The sequence below is a fragment of the Podarcis gaigeae genome (assembly GCF_964106915.1).
Source record: "Podarcis gaigeae genome assembly, chromosome: 6".
Classification (NCBI taxonomy): domain Eukaryota; kingdom Metazoa; phylum Chordata; class Lepidosauria; order Squamata; family Lacertidae; genus Podarcis; species Podarcis gaigeae.
In genome coordinates, this window is record NC_139682.1 from 88,512,014 (window position 1) to 88,532,537 (window position 20,524).

A 20,524-nucleotide genomic window follows, 5' to 3' on the forward strand; every position below is an offset into this window, starting at 1 on the left:
GTATGAACCTGAAAAGCATAAATATTTTTTTCTTTAAAAGGGAAACACCAAAGGGGGGTGGGGGTGGGACGCAAGTGGCTCCGCCACTTGGGGCATCCTATGGCGCGTCCAACCCCGGGGCAAGGAGGGCACCGTGCAGCGGCAGCCAGGCGCTCGGGGTCCTTTGGGCGCCCCCATATCTGCGCCCGCGGGCGCCCCGTCCAGCTGTGCTGCATCCTCCTGCCAGATGGGCACCTGCGCCTGGCTCCGCCACCCGGGGCATCCTATGGCGCGTCCATCCCCGGGGAAAGGAGGGCGTCCCCATATCTGCATCCTCCTGCCAGATGGGCGCCTGGCGCAGAGGCGGCGAGGCGCCCCTCGGGGGATTCCGGCGAGGCTCCTCTGGGGCGCCGAAGCCGGGCATCCCCCCCCCCCCGCGCGCGCGCCCCATCGGAGGCAGCTGGCTGGCTGGCTGGCGGCGGGGACGGGGGTCCTCCTGCGACGGGGGGGGGGGGGGCAGGCCGATCCGCGGAGCCGCGCCCCCGGCCGCGTCATCGCAAGCGGCGCGCCCGCGCGCGCTCCCGCCGCCGCCGCCGCGCCGCTCGCCCCGTCGCGCAGCAGCCCCGCCGGCCAAGCTCGCCTCGGCCAGCCCGGCGCCCGCGCCGAGAGGCGGGTCGGCGGCCGGGGACGCGCCCGGCCACGACGGGGGCTGGAAGCGGCCGTCGGAGCCCGCTCAGCCGATGCCAGGTAAGGAGAGCGCAGAGCCAGCCGGGCGCCCCCCATCCGGGGGATCTTTCGTGCCTCGTGGGCCGGGATCGGGGCCAGGTGCCCCGGGGGAGGAGGGCATCTCGGCGCCCCCCGCCCCGCCCAGGAAGTCGAGGATGCCGGGGCGCGTGCACGCCAGGGGGTGTTGGTGGCGGGTAGGGGTCGCCCCTCGCCCTCCCCCTCGGCGATGCTCTCTTCCTCCGGGCATCCCCGGGCCTGCCGGGCCCCATCCGCAGTCCCGCAGCCCGTCGGAGAGCGCGCAAGGTGGGCCAGGCGTCGCAGCTGGATGCTCTTCCGACCGAGCGCCCCGGATTCCTCCCTCCCCAGGGCCCTAGGGATGGGGGGCGGCTTTGGGGTGGGGGACCTCTCTGCTGGGCCGCCCCCGATGAGAGGGAAGGGGAGCAGCCTGCCCTGGAGGGGGGGGGCTTGAGCACACACGCCATGCCCTCCACCAGCCCCACGACTCGGAGGGCAAGCGCAGGGGAGCCAGGGGTGTGGGGGGCTAGGGGACCGGGGATTGCAAAGCTTCTCCAGGCGACTCTTGGCTCTCGGCTGTTCCGAGGAGGTGGAGCCGGAGAGGAACAGTGTGCATGCAAAGGGAGCGGATTCCCCCTGCTGCTACTCCCAGATGCAGAGACAAGGCTCGCATCCTCGCGAATTTTGCATCTTCCCAACTCTTGGACAAAGTCCCACTTCATCTTGACAAAGTAGGGCTCGCCAGGCTGGTGTTGCTGGGCGGATGTGGATTTGGGGCAGCGGTGGGGAGGGATTATGGCTGTCCTAAGAATCGGGAGCTGTTCTCCAAATGCTCCACTACTTGTAGCATGCAAGAGAGAATCCCAGCCCCAGCAGCCAAAGGCGGTGCAAATGCTCTCCAGTCGCTCTCCATGGTGCCTGGGTCAGGGAGGCCCTGGAACAGAAGAACCCTCTGGTTCTCAGGGCCAGCCTGCTTCCAAGATCCCTTGGCTAAGATGGCTGAGACTCGGCCGGTCGTGAGAGGAAAGGGAGCTTCTTTTCCACACATTGCATCCTCGCCGTTGTGCATGCAGACGGTGTCGGCATGATATTTACTGCTGCCGTTCCGAGTGTGGAGAACGTTGCTTTTCTGTGTGTTTTTAAATTGAGACGTCGTAGGGGCTTGTTAGCCACAAATGGATTTTCATTCTCCTTCGGAAAGGCTGGGGCTTTCCTGGTAAGCTGTTCAATATGCTCACTGAATAACCAGTTTACACCCCCCCCCAAAAAAAGAACCTGTGAATGAGAGGGTTGGGGTGAGCCTTTAGGAAAAGGACTGGCCTCCAGGCAGCCTGCAGCAGTACTCATTTGAGAAATGTACTGGGTGGGGTGTGAAGGTTTGTCCGTGTAAACCAGACAGCCCTAGAAACTCCTATCATCTATCTATCTATCTATCTATCTATCTATCTATCTATCTATCTATCTATCTATGTATCTATCATCTATCTATCTATCTATCTATCTATCTATCTATCATCTATCTACAGATAGGTAGCCGTGTTGGTCTGCAATAGTCAAAACAAAAAAAATTCCTTCCAGTAGCACCTTAAAGACCAACTAAGTCAGTTCTTGGTATGAGCTTTTGTGTGCATACACACTTCTTCAGATACACGGAATGTGTATCTGTGTATCTGAAGAAGTGTGCATGCACACGAAAGCTCATACCAAGAACTGACTTAGTTGGTCTTTAAGGTGCTACTGGAAGGAATTTTTTTTGTTCTATCATCTATCTATCTATCTATCTATCTATCTATCTATCTATCTATCTATCTATCTATCATCTATCTATCTATCATCTATCTATCTATCTATCTATCTATCTATCTATCATCTATGTATCCATCCATCCATCCATCCATCCATCCATCCATCCATCCATCTGTGACTCTCTCTCTCTGTGTTCCTGCTGGAGCTTTTTCTATGTGCTTATGAGCACTCTGTGCATTGCCTCTCTTTGGATCAAACATTGCTAGGGCATCGACTGACTTGGAGGTTTCTAATGCCGCTAATCTGAAACAGATGTGCTATAGAAGCACAGAACTGGAAGGGATCCAAAGGTCATCCTGTCCAACTCATGGCCAATGCAGGAAATCCATCACGACAGCATCCCTGATAGTTGGCCACCCGGCCTCAGGTTAGAAGGAGAGTCCCCGGTCTGTTTCGCTGTCAAACAGCTCATGCAGTCAACAAGTTTTCTGTCATACTAGTTCGACATGCTTTTTCTTCCAATTTGAACCCATGGCTACAGGTCCTTCCCTCTGAAATAGCAAGATGAATCTGTTCCATCATCTCTGTGATAGCCCTTCAGCTATCTGACGGTGCCTCTAGGCTATGCTTCTCCTTCAACCTTTCCTCCCAGGACTTGGTCAATGGCCCTCACTGCTTTTGTCAACCTTCTGTGGGCATTTTCTAGTTTGGCAGTTTCCTTCTTAAACTGCAGTGCTCAGAACTGAACCAGTGGTGTAGTGTGGGGGGTGCAGGGGGGGCCGGCCGCACCGGGCGCAACATCTGGGGGTTAGGGTTAGGGGGCGCAAATTACTTGCCTTGCCCCGGGCGCTGACAACCCACGCTACGCCACTGAACTGAACATCAGAACTGAGCTGACAAAGTAGAGTAGAGCAGCGCCGTTACACCTTACTAAAATGTCAATTTCCTTTTCATACTATAGCATTGAGATAGCCTGTGGAAACATTAAGCTTGTTTGCTTATCCAGTATTTAAGTGCTGGCATCTGTGAGTGCATTAAATGAGGCAGTGGCGAAATGAATATTACATTCATCTGCCAAGCGAGGTATCCTAAGTGGCCTGTACATTTTTAGAGACCGTGAACATAGCAAGCTGCCTCAAACCAAGGGAGTCCCTCTAGCCCAGTATTGTCCAGGCAGCACCTCTTCGGGCATTCAGGCAGGGGTCTTTCCCAGTCATGCCAGAGACTGAAACTGGGAGCTTTCCCATGCAAAGCAGGAGATCTGCCATGGAGCTATAGGCTGCTGCTTAATCCACAATTCAAGCTGATTCTTGCCTGCGCTACAGCATGCTTGTTAACACATTTCTAGGAGAAGATGCTTGATTACTACAAATTAGCGCTGATATGAAATCTGTGTATCTTTTCCTTTCCACTCTTGCAACATAGAAAGAAGCAGCTTTGTAGTTTCATTTGTTCATAGGGCTATCCAGTTGTTGGCCAATGGTCAGGGACAGAGGCATTGCGTCCTTTGCTGGTGCCCGGGGCGTGCACACCAAGCAGGACCAAGGGCTGGGGGGTGGAGGGTAAACAAAACCCACACCAGCCCAACCCTCACCACCACCACCAGGCGGGTATGGGGCACAGAGGCTGGCTGATGTGGCCCTTGGCAGGTGCATCCACACCAACACTGGCCAGGCGGACATTCAGCGAGGACCGGAGGCAAGGCCAGGCAAGGCTCTGGAGCCCAGAGAACCCCAGCGGCAAGCAGGGCAGGGATCCCTGTATGGGGGTGCCTGGCTTGCACCCCCTCAGAATCATGTGCCCAGGGCTATGGCCCTCCTGGCCCACCCCATGCTACACCCCAGTTCAGGGGTGAGGGACGTTGGGCTGCCACAGGTTCCCCACCTTTAGGTTTGGGTAGGAACAGCACAAAATGCATATTTTATTTACTCAGAAGTAAGTGCCACTCAGGGACGCAGGTGGCGCTGTGGTCTAAACCACAGAGCCTGGGACTTGCTGATCAGAAGGTTGTGGTTCGAATCCCCGCGACTTGGTGAGCTCCCGTTGCTCGGTCCCTGCTCCTGCCAACCTAGCAGTTCGAAAGCACGTCACAGTGCAAGTAGATAAATAGGTACCACTCTGGTGGGAAGGTAAACGGCGTTTCCGTGCGCTGCTCTGGTTCGCCAGAAGCGGCTTAGTCATGCTGGCCACATGACCCAGAAGCTGTATGCCGGCTCCCTCGGCCAATAAAGTGAGATGAGTGCCGCAACCCCAGAGTCGGCCACGACTGGACCTAATGGTCAGGGGTCCCTTTACCTTTACCTAAGTGCCACTCAGGGACATGGGTGGTGTGGTGGTCTAAACTGCAGAGCCTAGGGCTTGCCGATCAGAAGGTCGGCAGTTCGACTCCCTGTGACGGGGTGAGTTTCCATTCTTCAGTCCCAGCTCCTGCCCACCTAGCAGTTCAAAAGCATGTCAAGTGCAAGTAGATAAATAGGTACCACTCTGGTGGGAAGGTAAACGGCGTTTCCGTGTGCTGCTCTGGTTTGCCAGAAGCAGCTTAGTCATGCTGGCCATATGACCCGGAAGCTGTCTGCGGACAAACATGGGCTCCCTCGGCCTATAGAGCGAGATGAGAGTGCAACCCCAGAGTCATCCGTGACTGGACCTAATGGTCAGGGGTCCCTTTACCTTTATAAGTGCCACTCAAGGTGGTTGGGGGCCCTGTTGCAGTCCCCAAATAGGGGCTGATTCCCACTCTGCAAAAGGAACACATGGGACAGTTATTAAGCCTTGTGGTGGTATCTTAAAGACTTAAGAAATTTACCATAGCACAAGTCCTTGGGAACTGCAAAAAATTTACTGAACGTGTGGTGTTTCACAGCATCAAAAACATTTCGGAAACCTTGATAATCATAAAGAAAGTACTCTGAGCATTTTAAGTTCAGTTAACTCGTCCTTGCCTTTGCTGACTTCCTGTCTTGGGCCTGTCACCTATTCTCAACCTAAGCGACCTGACGCAACTCTAATGAATATAGACAATGGCAGCGAAAGGGGGTGAGTGCTTTTTTCAGAGATATCAAGTCTGGATTGCTTTAACCAGGTGATGTGTTTTTGTATGTAAAAGTTCCAATTTCTCTGGGTATGTTACCCCCACAAATTAGAACAGTTCCAAGGCTGCAAAGCAATCTTAACCTGGCCTGATTATTACATGTTTTAGATGGAGAGTCCACTACTCTCAGTTTTGGGTGCTGATGTACAAAAATGGGGTTTGGCTTTTGCTGCCCAGCTCCCCATGGGACACTGAGCCCCCTAAGTCTATGATGTGTCAGAGAAGAATGGATGGAGGCAGGATCCAGTAGAAAGCAAGGCAGATATTTATTTGTTCTGTTGCAACAGAGTTCCCTCCCCTCCTTGCAAGGAGGGAGAGACCCCGAACAAAAGTGTGCAGGAACCTTTAAAGACTTTGGACGTTGCCCAACCCCCTTAGCCAAAGACCACGTCAAAATCATCATACATACAGCATAGGAGACTGGTCTACAGCAGAAATCCTGTCTGCCAAGATACCTGATAATGGTCACTGATCGCAATACCTGGGCAGCCTGGCCATTCTTTGGTGATGGTTAATACTTTAGTTCCTGAATCCAGGTCACAGGGGCACCCTATTCATACACAAATTGGGCACCAGCTTGGCTGCAAGAGTTTCCAGAAGGAGGTGAACAAGGTGCCCTCTAACTGCCTTAGGAACTCCACTCTCAATTTGTGTAGGGTTGAGCCTGTTCTTCTCCTGAAGATGTCCTGCAAGACTGGGGACTTGCCTACAAATCACAGATATGACTTCCATCATTTGGTAAGAACACTGAGAAGTATGAGCAGCTCATCTCATAACAATCATTTAGAAAGTTGCCTTCATGTTTTGGTCTAGAACTTTGCTTCCAGGAGGGATTAAAACTTTGGGACAGATTCAGTCCTCACCCCCCTCTTCTGCTATCAGAAGCCAGCACAAGGATGGCTGCTAGTGTAACACAGCTCTCGTTCCTCTCCTCCCCACTAAATCCCAGATCTGCTCTGGAGAAGCGGGAGAAGGAGAGAGGGCAGTCTGTGCAACACTGAATTCTGCCGTTTTAAAAAATGAAAGCTTAGAACCTGAGGCCCTTGTTCCTGGTGCAATTGCTCCAATTGCACCATTATAATCTATCCCTGGTCCCACTGCATTCAGTCAGGCACTTCCAGATAAGTGTGCACAGGATTGCAACGCAATGATTCTCAATAAACAAAATCGATACTGTAAAATAATACCAAAAAATAAGACAGTGAAGCTGGCAATATTTCACAATAAAACATAGTTAACGTTAACATATCTAAAAAAGTGCTAGGCTAATAAAATGGATTTGACTTGACCCTGAAAGGAAATCAGCGCCAATTTGTGGTGAAAGCATTTCAAAGCAAGGGCACAGCTAGGAATTGTTCTTCTTTATTCCCAGTACTTTCCGATGCATTTTTCAAGGGAAAGGAATCAGTAAATTCAAGTCAAAATACAAAAGTCATAAACAACTGGAACAATTTATTCAGTATGGTATTCTGACATCAAGGGACGCAGGTGGCACTGTGAGTTAAACCACAGAGCCTAGGATTTGCCAATCAGAAGGTTGGCGATTCGAATCCCTGCCACCAGGTGAGCTCCCGTTGTTCGGTCCCTGCTCCTGCCCACCTAGCAGTTCGAAAGCACGTCAAAGTGTAAATAGATCAATAGGTACCACTCCAGTGGGAAGGTAAACAGCGTTTCCTTGCGCTGCTCTGGTTCACCAGAAGTGGCTTAGTTATGCTGGCCACATGACCCGGAATCTGTACGCCGGCTCCCTTGGCCAATAAAGCAAGATGAGCGCCGCAATCCCAGAGTCGGTCACGACTGGACCTAATGGTCAGGGGTCCCCTTTAAAGGTAAAGGTAAAGGTACCCCTGCCCGTACGGGCCAGTCTTGCCAGACTCTGGGGTTGTGCGCCCATCTCACTCAAGAGGCCAGGGGCCAGCGCTGTCCGGAGACACTTCCGGGTCACGTGGCCAGTGTGACATCGCTGCTCTGGCGAGCCAGAGCTGCACACGGAAACGCCGTTTACCTTCCCGCTAGAAAGCGGTCCCTATTTATCTACTTGCACCCGAGGGTGCTTTCGAACTGCTAGGTTGGCAGGCGCTGGGACCGAGCAACGGGAGCGCACCCTGCCGTGGGGATTCGAACCGCTGACCTTTCGATCGGCAAGCCCTAGGCGCTGAGGCTTTTACCCACAGCGCCACCCGCGTCCCGGGGTCCCCTTTACCTTTACCTTATTCTGACATCATACCGGACTGGTGCCCTCTTTAGGCATTCGGCTTGAGTGCGCAAAGAGGCAAGCAGCCACCCAGGGGAGGGCCTCACCCTCTCAACAGCTCAGCATCCTCCAGGCACCCCCCACCCCACCCCACCAATGCATGCCGGCTGCGCGTGAGTCTTAAGGGGGCTTAAGGAGAGCAGGGTTTCCAACATGGGGGCAGTGGCGGAGGGGCAAACATGATGTGCACCCAGGGGTGGAGTGAGCTGCCCATGGGGGCGCGCCAATCCTCCTGGGGGTGCCAGCGCCACCCGCCGGTCACGCAAATATGCCCGGCCTGTGTTTACTACTTTAACAACAAACAAACAGAGTGCATAGGTATACAGTGGTACCTTGGGTTACATACGCTTCAGGTTACACACTCCACTAAGCCAGAAATAGTGCTTCATGTTAATAACTTTGCTTCAGGATGAGAACAGAAATTGTGCTCCGGTGGCGCGGCGGCAGCGGGAGGCCCCGTTGGCTAAAGTGGTGCTTCAGGTTAAGAACAGTTTCAGGTTAAGAACAGATCTCTGGAACGAACTAAGTACTTAACCCGAGGTACCACTGTATTGGTCTGTTTAAATATGAATTTTAAAACAAATAAAACTACTTCAAGGTAAGGACATAATGTATGGCCATCTAATATATTGGATGCTAGTCGACTTGTGACGTGGCCCAGGGCACATTTTTAAGTTGCCCCTTGTCTCTGGAACTTGCTCCTTCCAGATAGTGCTATTAAGACTTCCAGTTAGCAAGAATTTTAGCACATTATTATTTTTAAAGAAACACATGCTATTATTACAAAAATCCACCAGACATGAAATGAAGCGTGCAAGTAAATGCACATGAGAGTTTTTAACCCTGCTGAAAAGGCTCCTCTCTGTTTCCCCCTTCTGACTCTCAAAAACAGGGTTAAAAACTCTCGTGTGCATGTACTTCCAGTTGGCAAGAATTTTGGCAACACCTCTTTCGAGAACGGCTTCCCTGGTACCCGCTTGAGATAATCTTTTCTGTGGCAAGCAAATGCCTTTCTTTTCTCCCAGGACTTTCAGTGGCTTGCAGCCATTTTTAACAATCTTGGCGTCTTTTATCAACCATCCTTTTAATATTGTTTATTGGGGCTGTTTAATCTGAGGTAGATTTGTGTGTCTGTGCTTGCAGAGGCGATTCTGTTGCGGTTGGCTTCTGTAGTTAAGCCATGGTACATTATGCTTTGCTCTTGAGAGCATGAGGCTCTTAATCGCAGGGCCATGGGTTCAAGCCCACGGTTGGGCAAAAGATTCCTGCAATGCAGGGAGTTGACTCGTGTGGTTCCTTCCAGCCCTACAATTCTATGATATATTGTATGCTGTTGATCTGCTTTAAATTGTCTACAGTAGGGTTGCCACATTTCAAACTATCTCAAGCTATTTCAAGGGGAAATCGGCACTGCCAACATGGGCTTCCATATGTCTGGATTTTTCTGGCCATTTAGCCTATTTCCGCCCAGACGCCACTGACAAATGTGGTATTCCTTATGTGTCCAGGAAAATCCGATTGTATGGCAGCCCTACTCTAGAGGCCATACATGTATGGAACAAATTTCCATGTACATAATCTTCTTCTTCTTTGGCGATCCCTCGTAGCCGATTAAAGATGGTCTTCCATGAACACGGTTTTAACAGTGAGACCGTAAGTGACTGTGGAGGCCAATTCTGGATCCACACATCCTTCCACAGTGAGGACATAGGTTTCCGAGCAGGAGTTGATCACAGAGTTTGCCAAGTATGTCTTTCTCTTAGCGCTTTTCTCTCTTTCATCCTGAGTTCAAGCGTCTTCAAAGCCCATGACACCTTTGGCAAAGGCTGTTCTCCAACTGGAGCGCTCGCAGGCCAGTGTTTCCCAGTTGTCGGTGTTTATACTACATTTTTTAAGATTTCCCTTGAGAGAGTCTTTGAACCTCTTTTGTTGATTACCAGCATTACACTTTCCATTTTAAAGTTCAGAATAGAGTACTTGCTTTGGAAGGCAACAATCAGGCATCCGCACAACCTGACCATTCCAACGAAGTTGATGTTGAAGAATCATTGCTTCGAAACTGGGGATCTTTGCTTCTTCCAGTAGACTGGCATTAGTTTGCCTGTATATGTATGTAATCACTATGTACATGATCCATGTACATATTCACTAGGCGGCTGAAATAGGGTTACATGTAACTTGGCAGAGTGTTGGTGCTGACCTTTAAAGCCCTAAACGGCCTCGGCCCAGTATACCTGAAGGAGCGTCTCCACCCCCATCGTTCACTAAGGTCCAGCTCTAAGGGCCTTCCGGCAGTTCCCTCACTGCGAGAAGTGAGGTTACAGGGAACCAGGCAGAGGGCCTTCTCGGTTGTGGCGCCCGCCCTGTGGAACGCCCTCCCGTCAGATGTCAAGGAAATAAACGACTATCTGACTTTTAGAAGGCATCTGAAGGAAACCCTATTTAGGGAAGTTTTCAATGCTTGGTGTTTTTAAAATTGTGTTGGGATCCGCCCAGAGTGTCTGCGGAAAACCAGCCAGATGGGCAGGGTATAAATAATAAATTACGGTATTATTATTATTATTTTAGCTCAAATGGGCACAGTGCTGCAAAAAGAGCTGTCCTTCGCTCAAGTGACTCTATAGAATCAACATCTTGTGTCTCCTAAGAATCCTCATACATCAGCACTCTTCCAGAACCGTTTCAATATTGGTCTGGCATGGCAGAAACAACAGAGAATCCTGTGTTTCTTAAATGCATAGTGGAATGTTCTCTCAGATGCACCAGTAAAGGTCAGGGTCTCATCTCTTATGTCTTGTATCATTTCATTTGTTGCACAATTGGAGGGTTTGATATTTGCTTTGTAAATGGTGCTATCCTGCCTTGCACACAACTCCCACCGGCCGAAGGCACCACCCTCCTTCGTAACACCAGGTCCCAAATGAGATACTGCTACATTTATTGTGGGTGAGCTTCATGAGGCTGGAGCCGAACTTTCTCATAGGCTGTGTGAGCCATGAAGATAGCAGGGAAGCTGTTGTGCATACAGAGTGAGATTACAAGACAACACCGACTATTCTGAAAGCAAAACAACATCTGTATATCAAATTGTACGTATATCAGACCTTCCTCAATACGATTTTGGCTCTCCGACAGTTGCAAGACAAGCAGAATTATAACACATGTTCAATGTGTAATGGTTGGGTAGATGTTATAGGAAGCTGTAGACAAGTAGGTTGTCTTCCAAGTCCTGCACAAATTGAACTTGATCACAGTTTATAGAACCCGATATAGAAACATATGTAGGGGCTTTCCCACAGTTCCGAGTGTGCAGCACACTGACATTCTCAATATAGCAAGTATACATTCAGTCTGAAAAGTCTGAATGTGATCAAGATGGTGAGAAGATCTGGTTGCCTCCCTTTTATAGTGCTTTGCCAGGGACATTACACTCAAGGTGATTTGTGGTAAAGCATGAAAAACCGAATCAATATAAATACATCAAAATAACATTCTTATGCCTAGCATGTTAACAAGAGAACTCAGAATGGTAAATCTCGGTGATGAAAACCAATGCATACTATGAAGAGCTCTACAAAGATCTCTCCAAACTAGGAGATGAGGAGCAAAACAGGCAAAAGAGCTTCTGTGTAAGGAAGCACTGAGTGACCACACTGCCACAAAGGTGGAGTTGGGCTATGTCATCTCGCCCAACTCCCAGACAACCCAATACTGCAGCATTCTTGGTACATGGGGGATACAGGTGGCACTGCTGTCTAAACCACTGAGCCTCTTGGGCCTGCCGATCAGAAGGTTGGTGGTTTGAATCCTCATGATGGGGTGAACTCCCGTTTCTCTGTCCCAGCTCCTGCCAACCTAGCAGTTCAAAAGCACACTAGTGCAAGTAGATAAATAGATACCACTGTGGCGGGAAGGTAAATGGCGTTTCCGTGTGCTCTGGTTTTTGTCATGGTTACCTGTTGCACCAGAAGCGGTTTAGTCCTGCTGGCTACATGACCCGGAAAGCTGTCTGTGGACAAACGCCAGCTCCCTCAGCCTGAAAGCGAGATGAGTGCTGCAAGCCCATAGTTGCCTTTGACTGGACTTAACCACTCAGGGGTCCTTTACCTTTCTTTTCTTTTACCTTTACATGGTCAACACTTACAATTTATTAGCTAAAGAGAGTCTACCACCTTCTGAGGCAACCTGTTCCATGCCCAACAACAGCTCTTATAATCAGGAAAAGCTTCCTAATGTTTAGTCTAAACCTGTTTTCTTGTAATGTGAATCTATTGCATCCGTAGGGGGAACGGAAAACAAATCTGGTTGTGTGACAGCCTTTCATATCTTTGACGATGGCTCTCCTCTCACCTATCAATGGTCCCACTTCCAGACCAAACACACCCTAACTCTTTCAACCTTCATAGGAGTTGGATTTCCAGGCCCTTCATCATCTTTGTCACCTTCTTCTGGACTTGTTCCACCTTCTTCTGCTGAGGTTCCGAGAAATAGGCACAGTATTCCTCATGAGGGCCGATCAAAGCAGACTAGAACAGTACCATTATTTCTAATGATCTGAACTCCCTACTTCTCTTGATCCAGCTTAGAATTGTGTTAGCCTTTTTTTAGCTTGTCACCTAGGTATTTATCACATGTTATCCATCCTCTGTTTGTGGATCCAATTTTCCCTACCTGTAAAAAGAGCTTTATATTTATCTGTTGACATGCATGTTGTTTGTTTGGGTCCATCCTATTCTCTTGGATCCTGTTTCTGTCTCCTAAGGCATTGGCTATCCCTCTCATCTTGGTGTCATCTGAGAATTTGATGAACATCCCTGCTTTTCCTTTCCACGAGTCATTTATAAATGTGTGGAACAGCTCTGCACCCGGAACAGAGCCCTTCAGCCGTTTGCTTGTCACTTCTTCTCAGAATGACAAGGAGCTATTGATGAGCCTGGTTTGGTCCAGCAAGCACCCCCCCCCCCCGCCATCAGCATTGTCTAGCCCACATTCTGACAATAGCATCACGGCACACTTTGTGGAAAGCCTTGCTAAAATGAAGGTATACTAAATCCACAAAAATCCCCCGATCTATCAGGCTAGTAGAGCTATCAAAAAGGGAGATAAGTTTAGTCTGGCATGACTTCTTGGTTTATGGGTTGCAGGTGTTTGCTGTGGTGGCAGCCGGTGAAAGCTTGAACCCCCACCCACCCCATAGGCAACTTTTTAAAAAACAGGGGGGAAAGTTTCTGTCACACCAGATAAGAAACAAAGCAGAAGCAGACCATGAGAAAACTATACAAACCCCTAGGATTTTTTAAAAACTGCCACCTAGTTTAACTAGATGCAAAATATCACCTGAACTGAGATATTATATTTAAATTTTAAAAGACAGTTGAATACAGTGGTACCTTGGGTTACAGACGCTTCAGGTTACAGATGCTTCAGGTTACAGACTCCGCTAACCCAGAAATAGTATCTCAGGTTAAGAAATTTGCTTCAGGATGAGAACAGAAATCGTGCAACAGCAGCAGCGGGAGGCCCCATTAGCTAAAGTGGTACCTCAGGTTAAGAACAGCTTCAGGTTAAGAACAGACCTCCAGAACAAATTAAGTTCTTAACCCAAGGTACCACTGTACTTTAAATAATTGGTTGTTAATTAACTTAGACCGCAATCCTACACCAGGTCTATGGCTACTGGAGGAGAGAGACTGCTGGAAAGATCCAGAAAATGTGCCAGGGTTATCCACCAACGCTGGATATTAATGGGAGGAGAAATGAAGGGAAACCCCTCAAAACAAAAGGGGGTGAGGACGACGACCCAGAAAAGCCCCTCTTCCTACTTGGTCAAAAGGGCTCTGTCATGGACCCTCCTCACCGCCTTGAAGATTGCTCAATAATAATTCTGAACCAGAAATCACAGGCACAGGATTTTAAGAGCTCTTCTGCAATAACTGTGAGAACCCAAAATCTGATGAGAACAAGAAACCGGAAACCTTACGGAAGCAGCTTTGCAAAATGAATGACCTTGGTCTCAGGGGGAGGTAATTGTGAATCCATGTCCCTTCTTTTGAAAACATTACCGCACTGTTTGTCCTGTATTAATGAATCCAAACAAAAATGAATCTGAAAGTGTGCCCGTTTTGTGAATTGGCATGAATTAATCTATACATACATACATAATGCACATCTTGCATTAAGACAAGCCGGGGGCAAGTGGGTACATTCCAGTCCTGTGATTCCATCATTCATCTAAATCATTCATGAAATGAAATTACCATGGTTAGTTTGATATGATTTGTTCTTAATAAATCCATGTTGATTGCAAATATATCATTCCTGTTTCTTCTAGATGTTAAAGTGAATCCCCCCCCCTTTTTTTTTATGTTGCTGCAATTACTTTCCAGGGATGTGACTTGCACTCAAGGCTTTGTTTGCAATTCTCCAGCCTTCTGGAAACTCGTCTCTGTTTCAATCACTTTCGGTGGTGCAATTTGTCAGGTCTTTCTGACTTGTAGTTAAAGACGCTGTTTGTGGAAGTCTTCTGCCATCCTGTCTTTCTGCCATATTTTTCCTCGGTTGCTACTTTCCCCTCATTGAAATGAAGCAGAGGGTGATAAATAGGGCAGTGCTGTGTTGGGGGGAGAGAGAGCTAAATATGGACAGAAAGGGTGTGCGGAACGGAAGGCATTGCAGCTTTTAATGCTCTCAAACCGGTAGCATAGCTGGGAGAGCGTTTGAATGTTTGGAGATACAGAAAGGTAACTCCTTGCTGCAGCTTGGTTTGGAATTGGGCTCAGCAAAACTGAGAGCCTTCTCTCTCAATAGATTATACCTTGGTTTATTATGAATAAGCTCCATTCTGAAATTCAGTCCCCATCACACCTTGAAAACATGATTAGAAGCAGTGGCATAGCATGGGTTGTCAGCACCCAGGGCAAGGCAAGTAATTTGCACCCCCTAACCCATGGATTTGCGCCCCCTAACCCGTGGATTTGCGCCCCTAACCCTAACCCCCAGATGTTGCGCCCGGTGCGGCCGCCCCCCCCCGCCCACGCTACGCCACTGATTAGAAGCATGAATGAATGAATGAATGAATGAATCTTTATTTGCATCAGCCATCAGCCATAGCAATAAAACAACAATACGATATACAAAGAACAGAAATAAAAAGTCAATTACCGGTATGTACAGTGGTACCTCCGGTTAATTCGTTCCAGAAGTCCGTTCTTATCCTGAAACTGTTCTTAACATAAGGCACCATTAGCAAAAGCATGCCTCCCTCTTCATGCGCACCTCTAGCGCATGATTTCCGCTCGCATCCCGGGGCAAAGTTCACATTGGGAGCAACTGCTTCTGGGTTAGCGCAGCTTGTAACGTGATGTGTGCACAACCAGAAGCGTTCGTATCCAGAGGTACCACTGTAAAATACATTTTAGGGTTTCGAATCAATAGTCAAATGTGGGTCTTATTCTGATTGCCCCAACTAAAAACAGGGCCGTCTTTAGCAGATGTGGCGCAAGGGGTGCAAATATCCACCCAGCGCCCCAAATTACCATGGATAGTGTTGGGGTGGCCATAGCTGTGCACTGCCAGCCATCGGGGGGGGGGGCAACTCTTCCCCATGCCGCTGCAGGAGAGCTATCCCCACAGAGGCTTGGGAGTGAAGTTGCGCCCCTCCCAAGCCTCCTCAGGAGAAGAAGAGTTTGGATTTGATATCCCGCTTTATCACTACCCTATGGAGTCTCAAAGCGGCTAACATTCTCCTTTCCCTTCCTCCCCCACAACAAACACTCTGTGAGGTGAGTGGGGCTGAGAGACTTCAGAGAAGTGTGACAGGCCCAAGGTCACCCAGCAGCTGCATGTGGAGGAGCGGAGACGCGAACCCGGTTCCCCAGATTACGAGTCCACCACTCTTAACCACTACACCACACTGGAGAAGAGCAATCCCAACAGAGGCTTGGGAGGGAAGCTGCACGCCCGCTAGCCTTATGGTTGGCGGGCGCAGCTGGCGGGCATGCAGGGAAAGGGGAGGCCACTGGCAAAGCTGCGCAGCTCCCCCACTTGCTGGGGCGCCCCTGAGAGGCCAGCGCCCTGGCGTGATGCACCACTAAGCCCTATGAGAAAAACGGCTCTGGCTAAAAACCTTAATGATCAGAAGCATAAAAGGACCTTAGTGCCTTCCCGATCTTCCTACAAAATCTTGCAGCCTGCTCCCTAGACCTATTTAAGGTGTTGTTGATATTGACATATACAACCCTAGCTATCTGAATAAATGTCTCATTCGTCTTCAACCTGCCTAGATCAAGAAGGGAGGCTCTTTTAGTGACAGGGCTGCCTTCCAGTGGCATAGCGTTGGGGGTGCAGGGGGGCCACCGGCCGCACCGGGCGCAACATCTGGGGGTTAGGGTTAGGGGGTGCAAATCCATGGGTTAGGGGGCGCAAATCCACGGGTTAGGGGGCACAAATTACTTGCCTTGCCCCGGGTGCTGACAACCCACGCTACGCCACTGCTGCCTTCACCTCCTGTTGCATTGTTGCATGCCTGGTGTGCTGCTCCTTTGATTTTGTGTTGTTTTGTGGTTTTAATTTAATATTTTCAATGAATTTTATGTAACTGTGTGGTGAAGGGAGGTCTGCAAGCAGTGCTTTTTTCTGGGGGTACGCAGGGGTACATATACCCCTAAACATTTTGTGAATCTGTGTATTTTTTTCCATTTGCTGTATTTATTTTTCCTGATTTGAACTATAAAATGGTGATTTTCTTGAGTCAAAACGAGAGTACCCCTAAACATTTTTTTAAGGAAAAAAGAAGCGCTGGCTACAAACCATTCCTCTACCCGTGGATACCAAATTGCAGTCCTCTTTCAAATCCCACCTACTCCATCTTGCCTTGTCACTCAAATTTTCTGCAATGCAGACTCTCTATTTCCCTTCTCTTGCTGTCCAGGCTGCTAATATTCTAAAGTATCTTTCAGCTGGAAACGTGGCAGCCACTGCCTAACTGTTTAGAGAGATTGCTCTCCCAGTCTGAGCTGAAGGGGAATCTGGCAGGGGGAATGAGAGGAGATGCTCAGAGCTCTCACAGGAGGAAACTCCCAGAGACCAAATGGCAGGAGGATTCTGGCTCTGTGTGTGCATGGGGAGGGCAGGGGCAGAAGGATTTCCTGTCTTTTATATTTAAAAGCTTATTGATCAGCAACTTGTGCACATGGTGTGAAATGAGGTGCTGTGTAGAGATGCTTAGATTCTTACACACACACACAAATACACACACACACACACAGAGAGACATATATATTAAAATTTTCTGTTTTACAATTTAGAATATTCATTTAAGCAACCTTAAAATTTCAGTGACTTCCCTTCTGCTCTTTCCATGGTTCATTTTGTGTAACATGAATCCCTGCATATTTTATATAAACTAAACCATTCAGTATTGCATTATTACAGTGGTACCTCGGGTTAAGTACTTAATTCGTTCCGGAGGTCCGTGCTTAACCTGAAACTGTTCTTAACCTGAAGCACCACTTTAGCTAATGGGGCCTCCTGCTGCCGCCGCACCACCGGAGCCCGATTTCTGTTCTTATCCTGAAGCAAAGTTCTTAACCTGAAGCACTATTTCTGGGTTAGCGGAGTGTGTAGCCTGAAGTGTATGTAACCTGAAGCGTATGTAACCCAAGGTACCACTGTACATCCATCAAAACTTATTTACACTGTAGAATTTATCTTAATGCTGCCCATGTTTTCAAGTGCACACAATTCCCCACCCCCATATATTCAATAAACATTTTCCAATCTTCTCTAAATGTAGGTTCTTCTTGTTCTCTTATTCTATATGTTAAGTCCACAAGCTGCGGATATTCCATCCGTTTAAGTTGACATTCTTCTTTTGTTGGGACCTCACTCGTTTTCCATTTTGGGGCTTACAAAACATGGGCTGCAGTGCTGGGACACATAAATAACCTTTTTTGACACCTGGGAATTTCCATCTGAATTATCCCCAACAAAAAGGACTCTGGGATTTTGTTTTTTGTTTCGGAAAAGTGCTTTAAAACATTTTTTCCAATACATTATAAATCATTTCCCAGTACTCTTTTACCCTTTTACAAGTCCAGCCCATATGAAAGAACGTCCCCTCAACCTCATTGCATCTGCAGCACTTATCTGATTCAGTCTGACACATCTTAGCAAGCCTACCCAGAGTTAGGTACCATCTGTAAACCATTTTCAAGTAGTTCTCCTTCAAGGAATAACATATAGAGTTGCCTAGATTCTCAAGACCCCATCTTCAACTTCCCTAAATTGTCAGTGAAGTCCACAGTCCCCGCCATCACTCCATGTCTTCTGCAGCACTTGGGATGGATCTAAGAGAGCAGTGACTCTCCTCCATTCTCCTCCTTGCTCTCTCACACCACTGTTGTTATTCTCACAATTACCATGAATTAATGGTAATTCTGGTCCTGAATGGGGTAACTGCGCCCCTGAAGGACCAGGTGCGCAGCCTGGGAGTCATTCTGGACTCACAGCTGTCCATGGAGGTGTAGGTCAATTCTGTGTCCAGAGCAGCTTTCTACCAACTCCACCTGGTAAGCAGGCTGAGACCCTACCTGCCCGTGGACTGTCTCGCCAGAGTGGTGCATGCTCTGGTTATCTCCCGCTTGGACTACTGCAATGAGCTCTACGCGGGGCTACCTTTGAATGTGACCTGGAAACTACAACTAATCCAGAATGCGGCAGCTAGACTGGTGACTGGGAGCGGCCGAGACCATATAACACCGGTCTTGAAAGACCTACATTGGCTCCCAGTACGTTTCCGACCTCAATTCAAAGGGTTGGTGCTGACCTTTAAAGCCCTAAATGGCCTCGGTCCAGTATATCTGAAGGAGCGTCTCCACCCCCATCGTTCTACCCAGACACTGAGGTCCAGCACCAAGGGCCTTCTGGCGGTTCCCTCACTGCGAGAAGCCAAGTTACAGGGAACCAGACAGAGGGCCTTCTCGGTAGTGGCGCCCTCCCTGTGGAACGCCCTCCCACCAGATGTCAAAGAGAACAACAACTACCAGACTTTTAGAAGACATCTGAAGGCAGCCCTGTTGCGGGAGGCTTTTAATGTTTGATGTAGTACAGTATTTTAATAATTTTTTGGGAAGCCGCCCAGAGTGGCTGGGGAAGCCCAGCCAGATGGGCGGGGTATAAATAATAAATTATTATTATTATTATTATTATTATTATTATTATTATTATTATTAATGTTACTCGCTTACTACAGTTTTAGCTACTTGGCATGTGTCATATCAGTGCCCTGATCTCACCATGTGATTTTTTTTCTCTCTCTCTCCTCACCTCACTGGCAATTCTGTCTGATCCATCCTGGAATTAGTAGCTGAGATTTTAAATGAAAATAAAGGCCAGTCTTTGCTCATGGATAATGCCTAGAAATTGGATTTGATTAACATTATTGACACTATATATTGTTTAATTAAGCACATGCCCACACAGTGCAGGATGATGGCATTTGCACGCAAGCAGAGAAGGCAAATTCAGGATTGGGATGAAGAAGTCCTCTCTAGAGTGTGAATCAGGTGCTCAGATATGAGTTATGGAAAAAGAGACCGCAGGTGGGCTTGCAGCCTGGCAGGCAGCAAAGAAGATGGACGAACCTCCTCAGCAGCAAATAGCTGAATGTTAGTGCAGCAGGCAGTGAGACAGGATTGGATCCCCGGCACCAGGTCATTCCCATGAGCAGAAGGAGTGTGCTTTGTGCTGCGAGAGCCCCAGCTTGAGCTGTCTGTGGGTCTTTCTCCTGACCAGAGGTCAGAGGCTAGAGAATCGGGGCCTTCCTTACAGCCCACCTTCCCCCTCACAATGAACTGAGGGCCAAATGATGTATCTTCTGTTCCTTCTTACATTAGGTTTGAAAAACAGTATTTCATATTTATGAGCTGCACAACTATGTCTAGAGTTCCTCAGAATTGTGATGGGAGACAAGAGTGGTCCTCTGGAACCGTTACCAGAATGTCTATATGAGCATTTTTATTTTATTTTTAAGTTGCAAAGTCACCAGTTTCAAGAAGAGTAATGCTAGATTTATGACAGATTTTACTTCCTATTCCCCCCCGCCACCTTTCTACCTTCATTTTCTGTTGCTAACTCAACTAGAGATTTTGCAGCTGGGATCAGCCTGGGACGTAAGAACATCAAACATTGCTAATTCTGGCTGAACTCAGACTGGAGCTCATTTTATAGCTTACTTGAGCAAGGAAGGGATACTTTTATGCCATGATACTGTTAGCACAACTGTCATCCAGTGAAAGCGCTATGGAGTAATTAACAGTGGCTTCCAGGTTGCTTATAGGAGAACCCAGGGCTGTCTATTCTTTGCAAATCTCTTGCAACTTGGCCTCCCATACACCCACCCCTCCTTAGCTTAGAATATCAATAATAATACAGCCGTACCTCGGATCTCAAATGCCTTGGCTCCCAAACAAATCGGCTCCCAAACAATCAAAACTCGGAAGTGAGTGTTCCGGTTTTTGAATGTTCTTTTGGAAGCCAAACATCCAATGGGGCCAGGGGCGCCGACTTATAAAAAATATTGGGGGGGCCCATACCGACTTATAAAAATATTGGGGGGGGGCCCAAGACCTCCAAACCGCTGCTGCTGGGGGAACAAAAGGGGCGAGCCCCGGGCTGCCCCGACCTTAAGTGAACCTGTGAGGGCCTGCCCTTTG

The 20,524-nt window shown here is 48.6% G+C and overlaps 1 protein-coding gene across 2 annotated transcripts in view; it reads left to right on the forward strand.

The window, feature by feature from the left end:
* Nucleotides 1–626: 626 nt before the first annotated feature.
* TMEM121 (transmembrane protein 121) overlaps nucleotides 627–20,524 on the forward strand; it is a 28,724-nt gene continuing 8,826 nt past the window's right edge. For both annotated transcript variants that reach the window (XM_083743984.1, XM_083743985.1), the window contains exon 1: nucleotides 627–726. The gene's annotated coding sequence lies outside the window, so the exon portion shown is untranslated. The remainder of the gene's footprint in view (nucleotides 727–20,524) is intronic.